The following is a 15433-nucleotide window of genomic DNA, read 5'->3' as shown; positions in this document are numbered from 1 at the left end:
CCAGTATGACGGTCTTAAGAGGTAGGTCTTAGAAAGTCAGTCTTAAGAGTTCTGTCCTTATTAAAGGAATTAGTTATCTTATAAAAAGAGCTTGATGGTCTGAGCCTGGTGACTCATGCCCATAATCCAAGCATTTCATAACTGAAGCAGGAAGATGTATCAGAAGTTTGGGGCCAGCCTGGGCTCCATCATGAGAGGAGAGAAATTTGAGAGTGAGAGTGGTTGGGTAACTGAGAGAACATCTTTGCCTTCATTGCCACGGGAGGACACAGGAGCCATCGCCTTGGAGGCAGAGGGGAAACCCACACCAGACTCTGAACCTTCTGATTCTTGGTGCCTTGCTATTGGACGTCCTAGTCTCAGCATGATGAGCAACACATTTTTGTAGTTTGTAAATTACCTGGTTTGTTATCACAAACTGAAAGAACTAAAGCTAGCTATTTGAATAAACTCCTTGATTACACGTTGTCACCCTAAGGTTAAGCCTAAACTATGCAAAAGGAGAAACTGAAGGAGAGAGGCATGATGGCCGAAACCTCAATGGACCATTGCAAATGGGTGCTTCTGAGTACTTGACATTTCACTCAACACAAGAACCACTCTTAGTGGCATCATCCTAGCAACCTAGGCAAGCTGAGTGGTTACCACGCAGTTCACTGCCAGTCTGGACTCTTGGCTGATAGAATCAGATTGACTAAAACAACAGTCCCATTGCCAGAGTTGCTGAGATAGTTTTCAGAGACTGCAACCCAATTGGAACAAATAAGACGTAATAAAGTTTGTGTTTTTGCATTAGCATAGAGGCAGCCGGTGGAAAAGTTAAAAATAAAAACACACGAAAATGAACTGTTAATATGATTTGCCAAGTTCTAAGCAAATGGATATCATTTTGGGTTGGGGTCAAAGTGGAAGTCTAAACCAGTTGTTCAAGGATTGTATAAAAGTGGCTTAAATGTCAGAGCATTTGTCTTCATTGCCCACATCATATCAAGAAATAGGTCTCATGCAGAAATTGTGATTTTCTTTTTACTTTGGAGAGGGAGGGAGGGAGGACAGAGAGGGGTTGAAGAGGCTTCCCTGAACAGAATAGGGTGATCTGATGATGTGGTCATCACAGATGTTTAGCTCAGTGATGACAGCAGCACATGGCTGAGAGTCCTTCATGTTACTTTGGTTACTTACTCAGGGCACCACCATGAAACAACTGAAGACTTGCTTATGAGCTCACAATCCACACAGCCATATGCATGCCCTTGGCATGCTAATCAGCAATGCTAGAAGGTCTTCTCATTTGGTAATATATTTTTGCAAACAAGACATATCGCATTATTAGAACAGTTAGGCAAGCAGCAGAAAGGAGCACTGAGTGTTTAAAGAATCTAAGCAGAGAGGGCTTAAAACATCAGACAATGTGACTGAGTATTTTTTAAGTTTGACTTACTTTTATCAATACGTATTTAATTAGAATGATCGGCCACATAGCCTAATAATGCCCTTACACGACATGCTGATTAAAGATGATCTCTTGTGTACACTTCACCTCTGCTAATACCTCCTTACTTCAAGCCCAACCCCAGGAAATATCAATAAAGAGTCCAAATCCCTTCATGTACCTCATGACCAGTGGATCTTGGAGCATCATGTTCTAATTAACTCTTAGGGTGAATATTTCTACCATCTTAGGGAAAATTGATTCCATGACCAAGGCAATAGGAACCTTAGGAACTGGTGGCAAACATGTTTCATTGATCAATGAGAATGAGCTCAAGCAATCAAACTTTTGAAACCTAGACAATCAATGGCAGAGCTGTTTCTAGAAATAGCCTTTTGGCAGTATCTTCACTTCAGGGCCGTCTTTGTGAGTCAGCCAATCAGAACCGGCCTTATTTGCATAACCAAGCTTCTGCCTCTGAAGTTCAATCTCTACACACCACTGCCGCTTGAAGTCCAAGGTGCACACTCATCAAAATCTTGCATAAAATCTGCTCTCTGTCTTGCTCCCTGAAGTGATGACTCATAAACAGTTTCTTTTTTTCTTGCTCAGAGAATAATTTGGCATCTGAGTCATGGCATCCTCCCACAGGACTCTGAATCTCACAAGTGAGGATTAGGTGTGTACAGGGATGCCCGGCATTTCTCTGGAGCTCTTTCTCTCAGCAGACTGCACTCCATCTGCCCTGCCTCAGTGTCTCCAATATTTTCACCTCCAATTTACTGCCAATTTACCCTAGACAGTTGCTCAAAAATAAATACCTTCATTTTTCAAATACTGTGTGGCTGATTTTGATGGAAATTCAAGGTTAATAGGAATCAGGGACTATTTCAAAGCTGAGAAGGAAGAAGAGAGTTGTTGTGTGTCTCCTCAGTGTTTTGATGATATTCACTGGAGCAAGAGCAACAGGCTGTGCTGGGAAATATATAACTAAGGAGGCAGGTGTCAGAGAATTCTCTCTTTTTTTGTTCCTACAGCATCAAGTTGTGCCATAGTAACTGATTTTGTCAATAACTCTCTCTTCTCTCTCTCTCTCTCTCTCTCTCTCTCTCTCTCTCTCTCTCTCTCTCTCTCTCTGTGTGTGTGTGTGTGTGTGTGTGTGTGTGTGTGTGTGTGTGTGTGTGTATCAGTGTGTATATGTGGGTATGTACTGGAGATTGGATCACAAGACTCTATGAATACTAAGCACAACTCCTAGGACTAAGATATGCTTCTAGCCCACGTAGCAGGTTTATGTGTTTAAAATCCAGGAGCAACAGTGGGCAAAAGAATCTGTCACAAGTGCTGGTGACAGGAGCTCAGCCCAAAGCATTCACATGAGAAAGAACCAACTTTAGCAAGTTGTCCTTTTACCTCCATATACACTATGGCTTGTACACATATGCATAAATAAACATAAAGTAAATAATGTAATAACTATTTGACAATTTCACACTATATATTTTGATATTCACCCCCTACTCATGCCAATAACTCCTCAAAGATCCACCCCTCACTTCTTCACTCCTCTTCCATGGAATTTCTGTCATTTGTTTTTTCATAAGGGACCTAATTAGTCCAATTTGTGTTGTCCATATACTTAAGGGATAGGGGCCTTCTGATAGAGCATTGTTGACTTCCTGGGGACACATATTTAAAGAAAATTGACTCCTCCTTTCTCAGAAGCCCGTTATTATCTGCCAATATGTCCTTCATTAGGAGTGGGCCTCATGAGTTCCATATCCCTCCATTGTACAATGTTGAATGGCCTTATCTCGTGCAGGTCTTGTGGAGGCAACCACAGCTGCAGTGAATCCATTAGTATAGATGTTTGGACATGTCCAGTAGATATTATTCTGTTCTGGCACAGACCTCTAGCTTGTACAGTCTTTCTGCCACCTCCTCTACAATGGTATCTCAGACTTGAGGTGAGGTTAATACAGATGTCCCATTTGTGCACAAGCATCCCATGGACATTTATTTTCTATGCATTTTCTCATTTATTTATTTATTTGACTAGTTGTGAGTTTCTGCATTGTGGTGGTTTGAAAGAAAATGGCTCTCAAAGGGAGTGCCACTATTGGGAGGTGTGGCCTTATTGGAGTAGGTGTGGCCTTGTTGGAGTAGGTGTGGTCTTGTTGGAGGAAGTGTGTCACTGTGAAGGTAGGCTTTGAGGTTTCATATATGCTCAAGATACTGCCTCATGTCTGAGGACACTTCTTATTGCCTGTGAGATATAGGACTCTGAGCTGCTTCTTCAGCACCATGTCTGCCTGCATGCTGCCATGTCCATCATGATGATAATAGACTCAACCTCTGAAAATGTAAGTCGCCCCAGTGTTTTTCTTTGTAAGCATTGCCATGGTCATGGTGTCTCTACACAGCAATATAAACCCTGAGACATGCATTAACCACCATCCATTGTAAAAACTAACTTTTCTGATGAGGTCTGAGACCTGCACAATTCTAGGGATAGAGAGATAGAAATTTAGAGGGCAGTTTAATACTATATCTACTTAGACAGAATAATAGTACAAGGTTCATCCTGCAGCCTTGGAGCTCCCCAACCATGAGTTCTTGGCCAGATTTACAGTACCAGGCATGTGCTTCCTCCTGTACAGTTGCCCTTACATCTATAAATAAAGCAGTTTATTATCCTCATCATGTCTATGGCACTACAGCACCCATGGGTATATCTTGGAAGGCCAGTCATTATTGTAATCTACAGGCTTCATAGCTGGTGAGATTGCTGGTGGCTTTAAGTTAAATCCAGGAGCAAAAATCCCTTGGGACTACAAATACAGAAAACTGTCATCTTCTGCAGCTATTCTAGAACTGTCTCCTGAGTTTTAGATTTGGGAAACCTTACCACACATGCATGATGTAGAATTTAACTGAACACCTTACTTTAGAATTAGTCTACCTGGATTTTGCCAGCACAGTACAATTTTCCTGTTATCTCATTAGAATCTGGGTGAATGTCTCTGAGAGCAATATTTGGAGATATTTATATAAGTGATAGGAACAAGGAAACCTAAAAAAATCTGGTTAATTTTTATTTGAGATCCAATTTAATAAATGTTCCCCAGATTCATTTCCTTAGATGTTTTCTATGTGGTGAGTGGCAGCACCAGCCCCAATTGCCCAGATGGAGCAGCTGGGGGGTAGGGGGAAGCAGCCTCCACTGCCTGCTCCCTTCATCCTCATTCTTCATTGAAAAGGCTAAGATTGATCTTTTCCCACTATCCATCAGTTTAGGCCATATTTGACTTTCTTTTGAACTGTGTGCTCATTAGTTTTTTGTCATCACAATACAAGCTAGAGTCGTCCGGCAAAAAGAAAAGGGAATCACACTTGAGAAAGATGCCTCCATCAGATTGGCCTGTTGGGGATGAGGGTAGTTCTTGATTAAAGACTGATGTGAGAGTGACCTCACTGTGGGCAGTGTCATCTGCAAGCAAGTGATAAAAATGCAAATTCACTAAGCCACGAGGAACAACCCAGTAAGCCACATTGCTTCTGGTCTCTGCTTCAGTTTCTGCTACCTGCTTGAGATTCTTGCCTTGGATTCCCTCAGTGATAATTGTAACTGGGATCTTCAAGTAGAGTAAATATTTTCCTTCCCCAAGTTGTTTGTGGTCAGTGTTTCATCACAGCAATAGGAAGCACAGAAGGACAAACTACAAAGAGCTATTTTGGTTTGGTAGGTCATGTGTATGTATTGCTGTACCTGCATATATTTGTGTGTATATAAGTGTGGGAGCATATGTGTGTGTGTGTGTGTGTGTGTGTGTGTGTGTGTGTGTGTGTGTGCATGTGGAGGCCAGAGGTTGATGTCAAGTGTCTTTCTGGATTGCTTAGGGTCTTCTACTTGAAAGGAGAGCTAGCTGATTTAGCAAGTCTAGCTAGCAAGTTTGATCTGGTGATCTTAGCTACATTCCTGAGGTCTGAGATAATCAACAGCTGCCGCATCTGTCCAGCACTTATGTGGGTGCTGGGGATCCAAAACCTGGTCTTCAGGCTTTCATAGCAAGTGTGTTCTACACTGAGCTACTCCCCTACCCCTTTATAAGTAGTTTCTCCTGGTGTTCCTGATGCCAGTCCTAAGCCAGTGTTCCCAGAGCATGTCCTGCTTCCAGAGTCATCTCAGTGGTACAGAAGAAGGCTTTCTTGTTGTAGGATGTTCTGTATGCTGTGAATGTGTTACTCTGATTGGTTGATAAATAAAAAGCTGATTGGCCAGTAGCCAGGCAGGAAGTATAGGAGGGATAAACAGACAAGGAAATTTCTGGGAAAGGAAGGCTGAGTCAGGAAACGCTAGTCCAGGGACCAGCATGTTATGGCACACAGATAAAGCCACCAAAAATATGGTGACATATAGATAAACAGAAATGGGCTGAGTTTAAATGTAAGAGCTAATCATGGTAGGCCTGAGCTAATGGCTGCACAGTTTTAATTAATATAAGCCTCTGTGTGTTTATTTGGGGAACATGAGTAGGGAAGATTTGTCCCAACTGCAGGCCCAAAAAACTTCAGCTACACTTCTGGCCTGTCCCAAAACCACTCCTTAGTTTCTAGTTGTTCTTGCATTACTTTATAAGGCTTTTCATATAGTACATAAATCTTGTTCCCTTGGCATTCCCTATTCAAGGCTCACCTTGACACCCTCCCTGCACTATGTGCAACCTCAGTTTGGACTCCCTTTCAGCACTTTGGTTGTGCCCCACTTCCCAGAATGCTCTCCATGGAAAACTCTCACTTTGAGAGCAGGTGGCAATGTTATGTGACCTCCCAGGAGATGCTGATTACTTCAAGAATCCCCTTGGTTCTAGATTCTCCTATTCCATGGTAAAAATAGAGATGCTCCTTTATATGTCATGGTGAAGCATTTTCCAAGAACCCATTGTGAATTAAAAACAGCAAGCAAAAAAAGCAGCAAATGTACCTCACCTGCAGAACATCCCAGCTCAGTACTACAGTTTTTGAAGATTATCAGTTATTTACCTCTGCAATCATGACTGATTGGGAACAGTGGCTCATTGGAGTGATGGAGAACCGAGAAAATATTGTACTGTATATTGGCAGCTCAGGAAAAGATCAACATCCAAAATTTGAAGTGTGGTTTCTATGGAATGCATCTCTCTCTCTCTCTCTCTCTCTCTCTCTCTCTCTCTCTCTCTCTCTCTCTCTTTCTGTATATATATATATATATATATATATTGGCTGAAGCTTCCAAAGATGAGAATGTTCAGTACTTAGTTGCTCATTGAGTAACTTAGAAATAACCAGGCATCATTATCTTTAAATGTCCTCAGTAATCACCATGTGGTGATAAGTTGGAATCTTACAGTAATACAGTGAACCAGAACTCATGGCAATCACTCTAAAACCTTTGTCCAGCCTCTTCCTAAAACCCATTTCACCTCTGTAAGGCTCTCTGTGATAGCTGCCTTTCTCTATGCTTTCATTTAAGCCATTGATCATTCACAAGGGATTTTGGTCTGGCCTTGGCAATTGGAGTGATATTCAATGGGAATTCTCTCTTAATACAGCTCTATAAAACCCAATAGAGAGCCAAGCTCTCAATACTGCCCAGCCTCTGCTTTACCTATCATTGGGCTTTAATAAGTACTGTAATTTTGAATAGTTATTTTATAGTATGGACAGAATCAGCAACCTCACAGTTAAACTTTAGTTTTCTTAACAGCAACTTAAAAATATTCAGATTATAACAAATCTCTCTCTCTCTCTCTCTCTCTCTCTCTCTCTCTCTCTCTCTCCATCTAAATAAAAAGAATAAAAATTATAAAACCAATTGTAGCATTAGTAATGAAGGCACCTTGCCAGAAAAATTTCAGCTTCATTATTAGGTTTAATTAGCAGATGAGAGGACAATTATAATACAGTGAATGTCCCCAATCTTGACTTTATTAATGTGTTACATACAGCACTCCACAATAGATACCCCATTGGGGTACCTAAATGGACTTGAAGGTGAGAAATTGCAGTGGCTGAGAAACAGCTGGCTACATGCAGAGGGAAGGGAGCAGAAGTGACAGCCCTTTGGAAGGACAATCACATGGACCTATATTATTCAGCATCTTTCCTGATGATGCAGAGGGGGAAACATGATGTATTAATTAAATTTGACAAGGATGCTGAACTGCTTAGCAGAGTGAACCTGGAAGGTTTAGAAACATGGTGAAGAAATAGAAAGAAAAAAAATAGTTTGGAAAAATGCAAATAGTGCATTCTTGGAGAAATAAGCCACACCGTGAGAAATAGTCAGGGTTCTCAAAATCAGAACTAGGGCACATTTAGGGAAACAGAGATGGAAAGGCCACATGTGTTTTCTTTTCCCCAAGGGAGCATGGAACAATACTCCTTATGCTTTCCCCAAGGCCAGAAGCTGTGACACTGGTAAAGCTTCAGTAAGAGAATGGATCTCCACTGAGATTAAGTTATCTGGATCTCAGTTTCCATGGACCTTCACACAGCTCTGTGTCTTGGCTATACACATCATTCTTTTTACATCATTGGACATTTAACCCATCACTGGTCGTTCCTCTCTCTCATGGCTTCCTCTTATCTGTTTGAGTTAAAATGCAGCTGCCCCTGATTTCTCCATCTATAGCTGAACAGGAATTTCCATCAGGCTTGAGAATGACTTTCCACAGGGTTAATTTGTAACATATATTCTACACATACATACATACATACATATATACATATCCACATATGTACATATATATGTGTGTACAAGTTTTGTTTTGTTATAATAATTAGTCTAGTCTAATTAACCCAATGATGCTTAGGTTCCTGGCTTCTCATGACATTCAAAACTTGATTATTCCACAAATATTACAGAAGATTTTGATTTACCCCTTTTCATCTCTACACCAATTAAAAAATGTGGCATGCCTCCTCTACTCTCTTTCTCAGCCCAATACCTTTCTGTCCCAGTTCCTATCAATCACTGTTTAGCCTGTTGGCTAAATCACATAAAACAATGTCAATAATATTGGTTCCTATATTTGTTTTATTTGTTTCAAGACATGTGATCAGGATTTTAGTCATGAAGTATTTTCCAATGTGCTAATGAAGTTCTCCACAAGGTAAACCAGGGAGACAGTGACCCACAGGGTTTAGTAAGTGCTTGAGAAAACAATAGTATTCACTGTTGATGTCTTGTGGCTGTGTTGGTGATCTGCAATGATTAAATAGGCCAGTGTTAAGGTCCTGCAGAACTACCAGCCGCTTGCTGGTGAGAATGCTAATCCCTGTCCCTATAAGTATAATTTTATAGGTCTATCTTCCTCAGCCCAAAAGAGGAGAATGGGAGCAGGTAGGGGACCTCAAACAACTGAAATATACCTTTGAACATTATCAAATGTCTGGGTTTTATCATTTTGTTTTATAATTCAGCTTTATTCTTATTGTTAGACTTCCAGATATAAATCAAGTAAATATTTAGCAACATGTCACTTTAATTTCCAATGTCCTTTGTATTCTAGCTCTTCCTAAAAGTCTACATGTACATGGTGAGAAAGGATAGATGTATTTGATCTTTTGATCTGAAAACAGAATGAATTATGAAATAAGTGTTTGGCTTATTGATTTAGAAAACATGTTTTAATTTTTTTAGGACAATGAACTAAACCAGGAAACTTGTATAACACAGAAAAATGCTCTTCCACTGACATACTACCCATATGGTATTACTAAATTGTTCTTGAAATTACACACCTCCTCCATTCTCCCAAATACCTGCAAGTAAAGCCATGCACTTACCACACAAAGAGAAAGCTATCAGTTTTGTAATGGTTTGGGTTTCAGTAACCCTTGTAGTTTATTTAAGTCTTCATATTCATCTGCTTAATGGGCACAATAATTACTGACATATAAAATGTTGAAGATTTAATGGATCAAGAAGTTAAAACCTATTGGTATTAAAAGGCACTTGGAAGGGCCTTTAGAAAGCAATGATCTGTCACTCATCTCCTCAGAGCACCCCCTGTATCATGTTTGTGAAAGGCAGAAAATATTGATAGTATCTTGTTATTTAATGCCTTCTTGAGAGAGCTTGGGTCAGAATTTAATGACCATGAAGGCAGAAACATTTCTCCAATACAAAGATATACTGCAGAAATCACAAGTGATCAGTTGCATTTGCTGGTCCAAGGTGCTGTAGCCATGTACCTGGGCTTTCTTCTTCAATTTGATTTGAAGAAAGCAAATACGTCCCAGATTAGCTAAGAACATCAGGAATAAGCTTAACTGTTCTTTTGAAAACCCTTGAATATTTTCACATTTGCGTTAAAGTTGACCACCAGAACAATTCTCTTCTCCTCCTGTACTGGCGGTTGATGAGCTTTGCTTGGGCAGGGTCAGTTAGTAAATATCATAGGCTTGGCAGGGCATATGGTGGTTGTTGCAAGTATTCATGTATGACACCATGAAGAAATAGGCATGAGTATGTTTTGGTAAAAATGTACTCTTGAATTCAGGGGGGCAGTTTTGTTTGTGCCATAGGCTATAGTCTGTGGACAGCAATGTTGGAGTAATTCTGAAATCATATTATTCTTCATGCATTGAACTTCCTCTGAATAAATCTAGGAAGTGATGGGGCCATCTCTTCTTATACTAGTTCCTGGGATGAAAAACTTTGAAATGAGCCTGATCTGGTTAGAAAAGTACATAAATGGTTTCATTCACAGAAGCAGATGGGCAGATGAAGGCTGCAATGAAACCTGTAGTGAGTGTTATGTTTGTGCATTTACAGGGACCCTATCACCTGGCTTGTCTTCTCAAGCCACTGCTCCAGGGTTCTGCAGACTCTCTGAGACTGAACTTGGACTGGTGAATCATCACTACCATACTCTTCTGCAAGCTGGTTTCATATTCTTTTACCAATAGAGCATGCTTGAAAGAGTTCAGGAAGGCTAGAACAAAGCAATGGGAATGAGTAAATCTCCGCAGAATAAGTGAAGAGTCCTCCTAGTAATTACAGTGATTCAGCCTAAAAAAGAGAACATGCAGCCTTGAAAAGACCATTAGCTATTATATAGTCCTAACGCCCTCTGAGACCAGTGGTCTCCTTCCTAATCCCTCATCTACTGTTTTTTTTTTTTTTCCTTTCCAACTTGTTTCTTGAGAATCTACTGAACTTAATGAGGCTGGGGCAGTTCAAAGGGCCATAAGAAGAGAGTTTGACTCCTTAAAAACATCATTATATACCAGGATTCCCTCAGGAGACAAATAATTTCTTCTCTAAATAAAGAAACTGGGCTCTGTAGATATCATACATTGTCTTCAAAGGCAATCAACTGTCTGGTGACCAAGCCGGATTCATACGTTAAGATTCCCAGCTATAGTGACCCCTAAAATTTCTCATTGGATGGCGTTTGCAGTTATCAGTGCTCAGTGTCTTCAATGCTTCTCTTTATTCTCACATTAGTTCTGTGAGGCAGGTGGCCTTGTGGGCTGAGCTTTAGTCAATGTTTTAAATACTAACAAGGTCTATTCATTTTCCCCTCAAAAATTCAGTTAACTTTATTCAAATTGAAAAATATTTCTTAAAATTGTATTTAGCATCAAGATCCTTTAGTTCTAAAAAGTCACCAGTTAATGTGGATGCAGATGAGCCAGCCCTGATGGGCATGAGAGCAGGAGAACTGGTCTAGTTCATTGCTGCTGCCTGCTGCATTGGGTGAGCTAGTGGGGCAGTGTGGAGAGCTCTCCCTGGTGATGAGCATGAGGGAGATCTGGCAGGATGACCAATCCAGCTAAAACCCAGGCCCAGAACCAGAGATGTGAATTGGCCCACCTCAACATCCACCTCATCTATGAACTGCTGGAACTTGTAAAGTGGCTAGTCTTGCAGATGCGAAGCTGCAGGATCTCCACAAGACAGGGCAATAATAGGATATTCAAGAGGAATTCCACTGAGGGCCCAGTATTGATAGTATAGCAGAAGCTAGAGGCCTTGAACCAGATCAATGACTCCTTGCAATTAATACTTGCAAGTAAAGATGTATGAACAAAAGGATATCCTGTGTGACTTACTGTGTCATACTACAGCTCCCACGATGAGATTTCTTTTAACTTTTACTTTATTTATTGGGGGATAGCGTGAGGTTACAAGGAAGGAGGGTGGATACAAAGGGGCAGGGAGATAGAAGGAATTGGGATGCATGATGTCAAATCCACAAAGAATCAGTAAAAAGTTAAAATAAAATAAATGATAACTCACCAGTAATTCTAAGGCTTAAGTGTTTATGTTAACAAGACCAGTTTTAACTTAGGATTTTTTAAACAAATTTTAGAGAACAGAGAGAGGAAAAAAATAAGTTATTTACAGAAGATATCTACATATGTACTAAGGTACAAATCTGCTAACAGAAAAGACTTCAGAACATACTGGCATCTCAAAAACAGTCCCTAAGAGCTTCATGCTCTCAGATTCTCTCAACACCTAAGGCTCTTCTTCATCTTTGATCTTGGAGGCCAAATGGAAGTTTAAGTGACATGTGTCAGCAATTTTATACTCTAAAGCAAGGGATACCACTGCCGTCACACTGGGTGTTACTGTAGGAGATAGTGGAGTAGCCTATGTGAAAAAAGCTAGTGGAATTTGCTCCTTCGTCTCTATGGTAACCACTTTCTCCTCTTTATCAACATTACTTGCTAGGGAAAATTTAATGTTCCTATTTCCAAGTTCTCCACTTGCAGAAAACTTCACCCAACTTTTGCAGAGGGTATTATAAGAGCATCTCCAATAAGATGAAGGTCTCAGCACATATGTGCAGACTTACCAGAAGGCAACTTTACTAGACAGCTGTACTCTTGTTCTGGGATTCCAAGCCTCTCAACATCTAAATTCATTAACTTCATTTCATGTCCTGTCACTTTTCCTTGGTCTGGTATGTCAAATATTAGCACCAAAGAATCCTATTTTCTTAATCCTTTAGTGTAATGAGGGGTAATTACCACCACATTTTAGTATTTTGGACATTCTGGTAAGGAACACATTCACAGCTAGTCTTCTGTAGAAGTGGTACCTATCAGAGACTTTGGAGCTCGGGGTGTACTGGACCTAGGAGACATGAGCATTCATGCTCTGCAGGCTCACACTCTCTAAGCTATTGTCCCTACAGAGCTCACAGATGAAATCATTGAGGTTGAGGAGGCTGTTGAGCCTCTCCAGGGTCTTCTTTGGGCCCTGGACCAGTCAAGATTTAGACACAGTGGCAGAATCACAAAGGGGACAAGGAGTGAAGCCTGGCCAATTTAGGGCTCCCAGGTCATGAAATAAAAGCAGTGGCAAGGACTCTAGAGCAGAGGACTTCCAAACTACTGTGCTTATGGTCACTTACATCGACTGTCATTGAACTTCTAGCTTCATCATGGAATCTTGTTATCTTCCCTTGCTATAGGAAGCAGAAGATATAAGATGTGTAAGCCCACAATATGGAAATAGAAAGAGTCACCCAAAGGAGAGAAATTGTGGGATTTTACAGAAAATGCACACACTCTGAAATGCAATGACTAAACTATTCAGGAGTAGGAGTATAAAAAGGGAGAGCACATGAATTGGCCTCTATTGGCTCCTTCTTTGCCCCTTGCTCTTTTTGCTTGATCCTGTTACCTCTGCAGAGGGGACATGAGTAGGACTATTCTCAGCCTTACATTGCATTGTGGCTTACTGGGGAGTCAACATGACAATCTATAAATGCAATCACATCTTTTTCATTCACTCTATGAGAGAAGAAGTCAATTCTGGGTGTATGTGTTGAACATTAAGTACATTACTGGATTATTTAGAGGTTAAGTAAGTTGTAAATTCCAGACACATAATATGTATGAAAGCAACTGACATCGTGGAGTACGCACTACACATTAGATATCGTTTCAAGTGCTTCACATGATAAACAAGTTCAGATACACACTCCCTCTACACCTTAAATTTATTTTATTTCCCTTTCACAATCATGGAAACCTAGACATAAATAAGGAAGTTTTGTAAATTGCCTGCATCACACACTTTGGGATTTTTATATTTTTGAATATAAGTATTCTGACTATAAATCTCTATTTGAAATTATTCTTAATTGAAACATAATTAATCTTCAGTAAATTGCACATTTCTGAAGCACACAGCATGGTTAAGTTTGGCAAGTGTACACAGCTGTGAAGCCAACAGCACAACTAATAACACAGCTAAGATAACGGATCCACCTACCCCAGCCCCGTCTTTTCCTATCCTGTCACTCTCCATGTGCATGGCTTCACTCCAAGCCAGCCCAAGTCCCAGGCTATCATCAATCTGCTTTCTGGCTCTAGCAAACTATCCACATATTATAGAATTTTATCCACGTGAAGTTGTACCAATGGCACCTTTTATATTTAGCTTCTTTCACTTAGCATAATTACTTTTGGATTTATTCAGTTTTTCACATGAATAGTTGGTGCCTTTATTACGGAATTGATTTGATATTTCATATGGATATAATCACAATTTTTTAAATCAAATCACCTGTTGACATATATGTGAACATTTTCAGTTAGGAGCTATTATCAATGAAGCTTCTATAAATAATAAGTATAATTATTTATATTAATACATGCTTTTCTACTTCTATTAACAAAATAAGATTTCACCTGTTTTGAAAGTAGGTTTAAGGTTTAAAAAAAGTTAAGGCTGGTGGTTGTTCATGCAATTTCTACTTTGAAATTGAAGAATTGACAAGAGAAGACCCTAAATTTTCATGACCTTGCTTCTTTCCTGGAGGAACGGGAGAAAAAAAAAGATCCCCTGTATCCCTGTGCTTACATATGGAAACTTTTGTATAGTAGAGGAGAAAATAATTGGATAAAGGGGCCAAGTTACTGGAATTTTCTTTACTGGAAAGCAAAGCACAATGTACTTGTCAAAATTTTCCACCTTCTCTGTTTTCAATGCATTTATTGGTGACAAATGGCTGGTCCTAGTCACTTTAGCTGCCAAAAGTTAACCTGAAAGTCCCTATGACTTAGGCAGGAAAATGAGATCCAGGATGTTCCCAGGGTCACAGAGACAATTAATCTGATTTACATCTATTGCATTTCAGGGAAGCAAATTTTCATCTGCTGCTTCTAAGCACTTATCTGGGGTGAAGGCCCATTACTTTAACTGAAATCCATCAGTCAAGCTGTTTCAAGAGCATACCGTGGCTAACAAGGATGGGAAGCCAATAGAAGATCTCAGAAATCACAGATAACACTAAGATGGCACAATGAATTAGAAGTGTAGACATGTGAATAAAGGAAGGATCACTTGGAATGAAGTCCTGTCCAGTATAGAACACATACTTGATAAGTTTCTAAAACCCAGTGATAAGGTAGAATGTCCAGATGGCAAAGAGAGACAAGAGATCGCTTCCCAAAGCAAGGAATGAAATATTCTTGGAGATAAAAAGGAAGAAACAAAAATCTTGGATCTTATGGAAGGTAATCTTTTTCATTGAGTTGTCCTCTCCTGTAGGATTTACACACACTGATATGACACAAATGTGAGAGCAATGTCTAGAGGGTAGGACAGAAAATTAACTGTCTTAAAGCCATGTCTCAGAAGGAGCAAGAAACAGGAGCCCGGAGAGGATCCTGCTGTGAAGAACCAGCTCTACTCTTCTTAGGATGAAGATAAGGGCTTCTACTCTGACAACTGTCCTTGCTCAAGAAACAGTGATTTGTTTGGGACTTGCCACATATCTTCCAATATTTCTGGTATAGATACATTGTCAAATTCACACATGACTATTTCTTACTGCAGATTTGCCTTGTCCTTTGCTTAGAACACCATCAACAACTGCCTATGATTATGACTGTAGATGTTAGAAAATTATGGGAGAAACTCTGGGATAGTTGTCAAGTGCTGAACCACTATGATTAAAATGCTTCATTAAAAATATTGTTGTGGGGATT

General features: G+C 40.0%; 1 pseudogene; it reads right to left on the bottom strand.

Annotated features, from left to right (window-relative positions):
- Positions 1 to 11945: 11945 nt before the first annotated feature.
- Positions 11946 to 15433, bottom strand: part of LOC118571382 — a 36571-nt pseudogene continuing 33083 nt past the window's right edge.

The sequence above is a fragment of the Onychomys torridus genome, chromosome 1 (genome assembly GCF_903995425.1).
Source record: "Onychomys torridus chromosome 1, mOncTor1.1, whole genome shotgun sequence".
NCBI classification, from domain to species: domain Eukaryota; kingdom Metazoa; phylum Chordata; class Mammalia; order Rodentia; family Cricetidae; genus Onychomys; species Onychomys torridus.
Note: the sequence above shows the minus strand (reverse complement) of the source record. Positions and strands in the feature narration are given on the sequence as shown.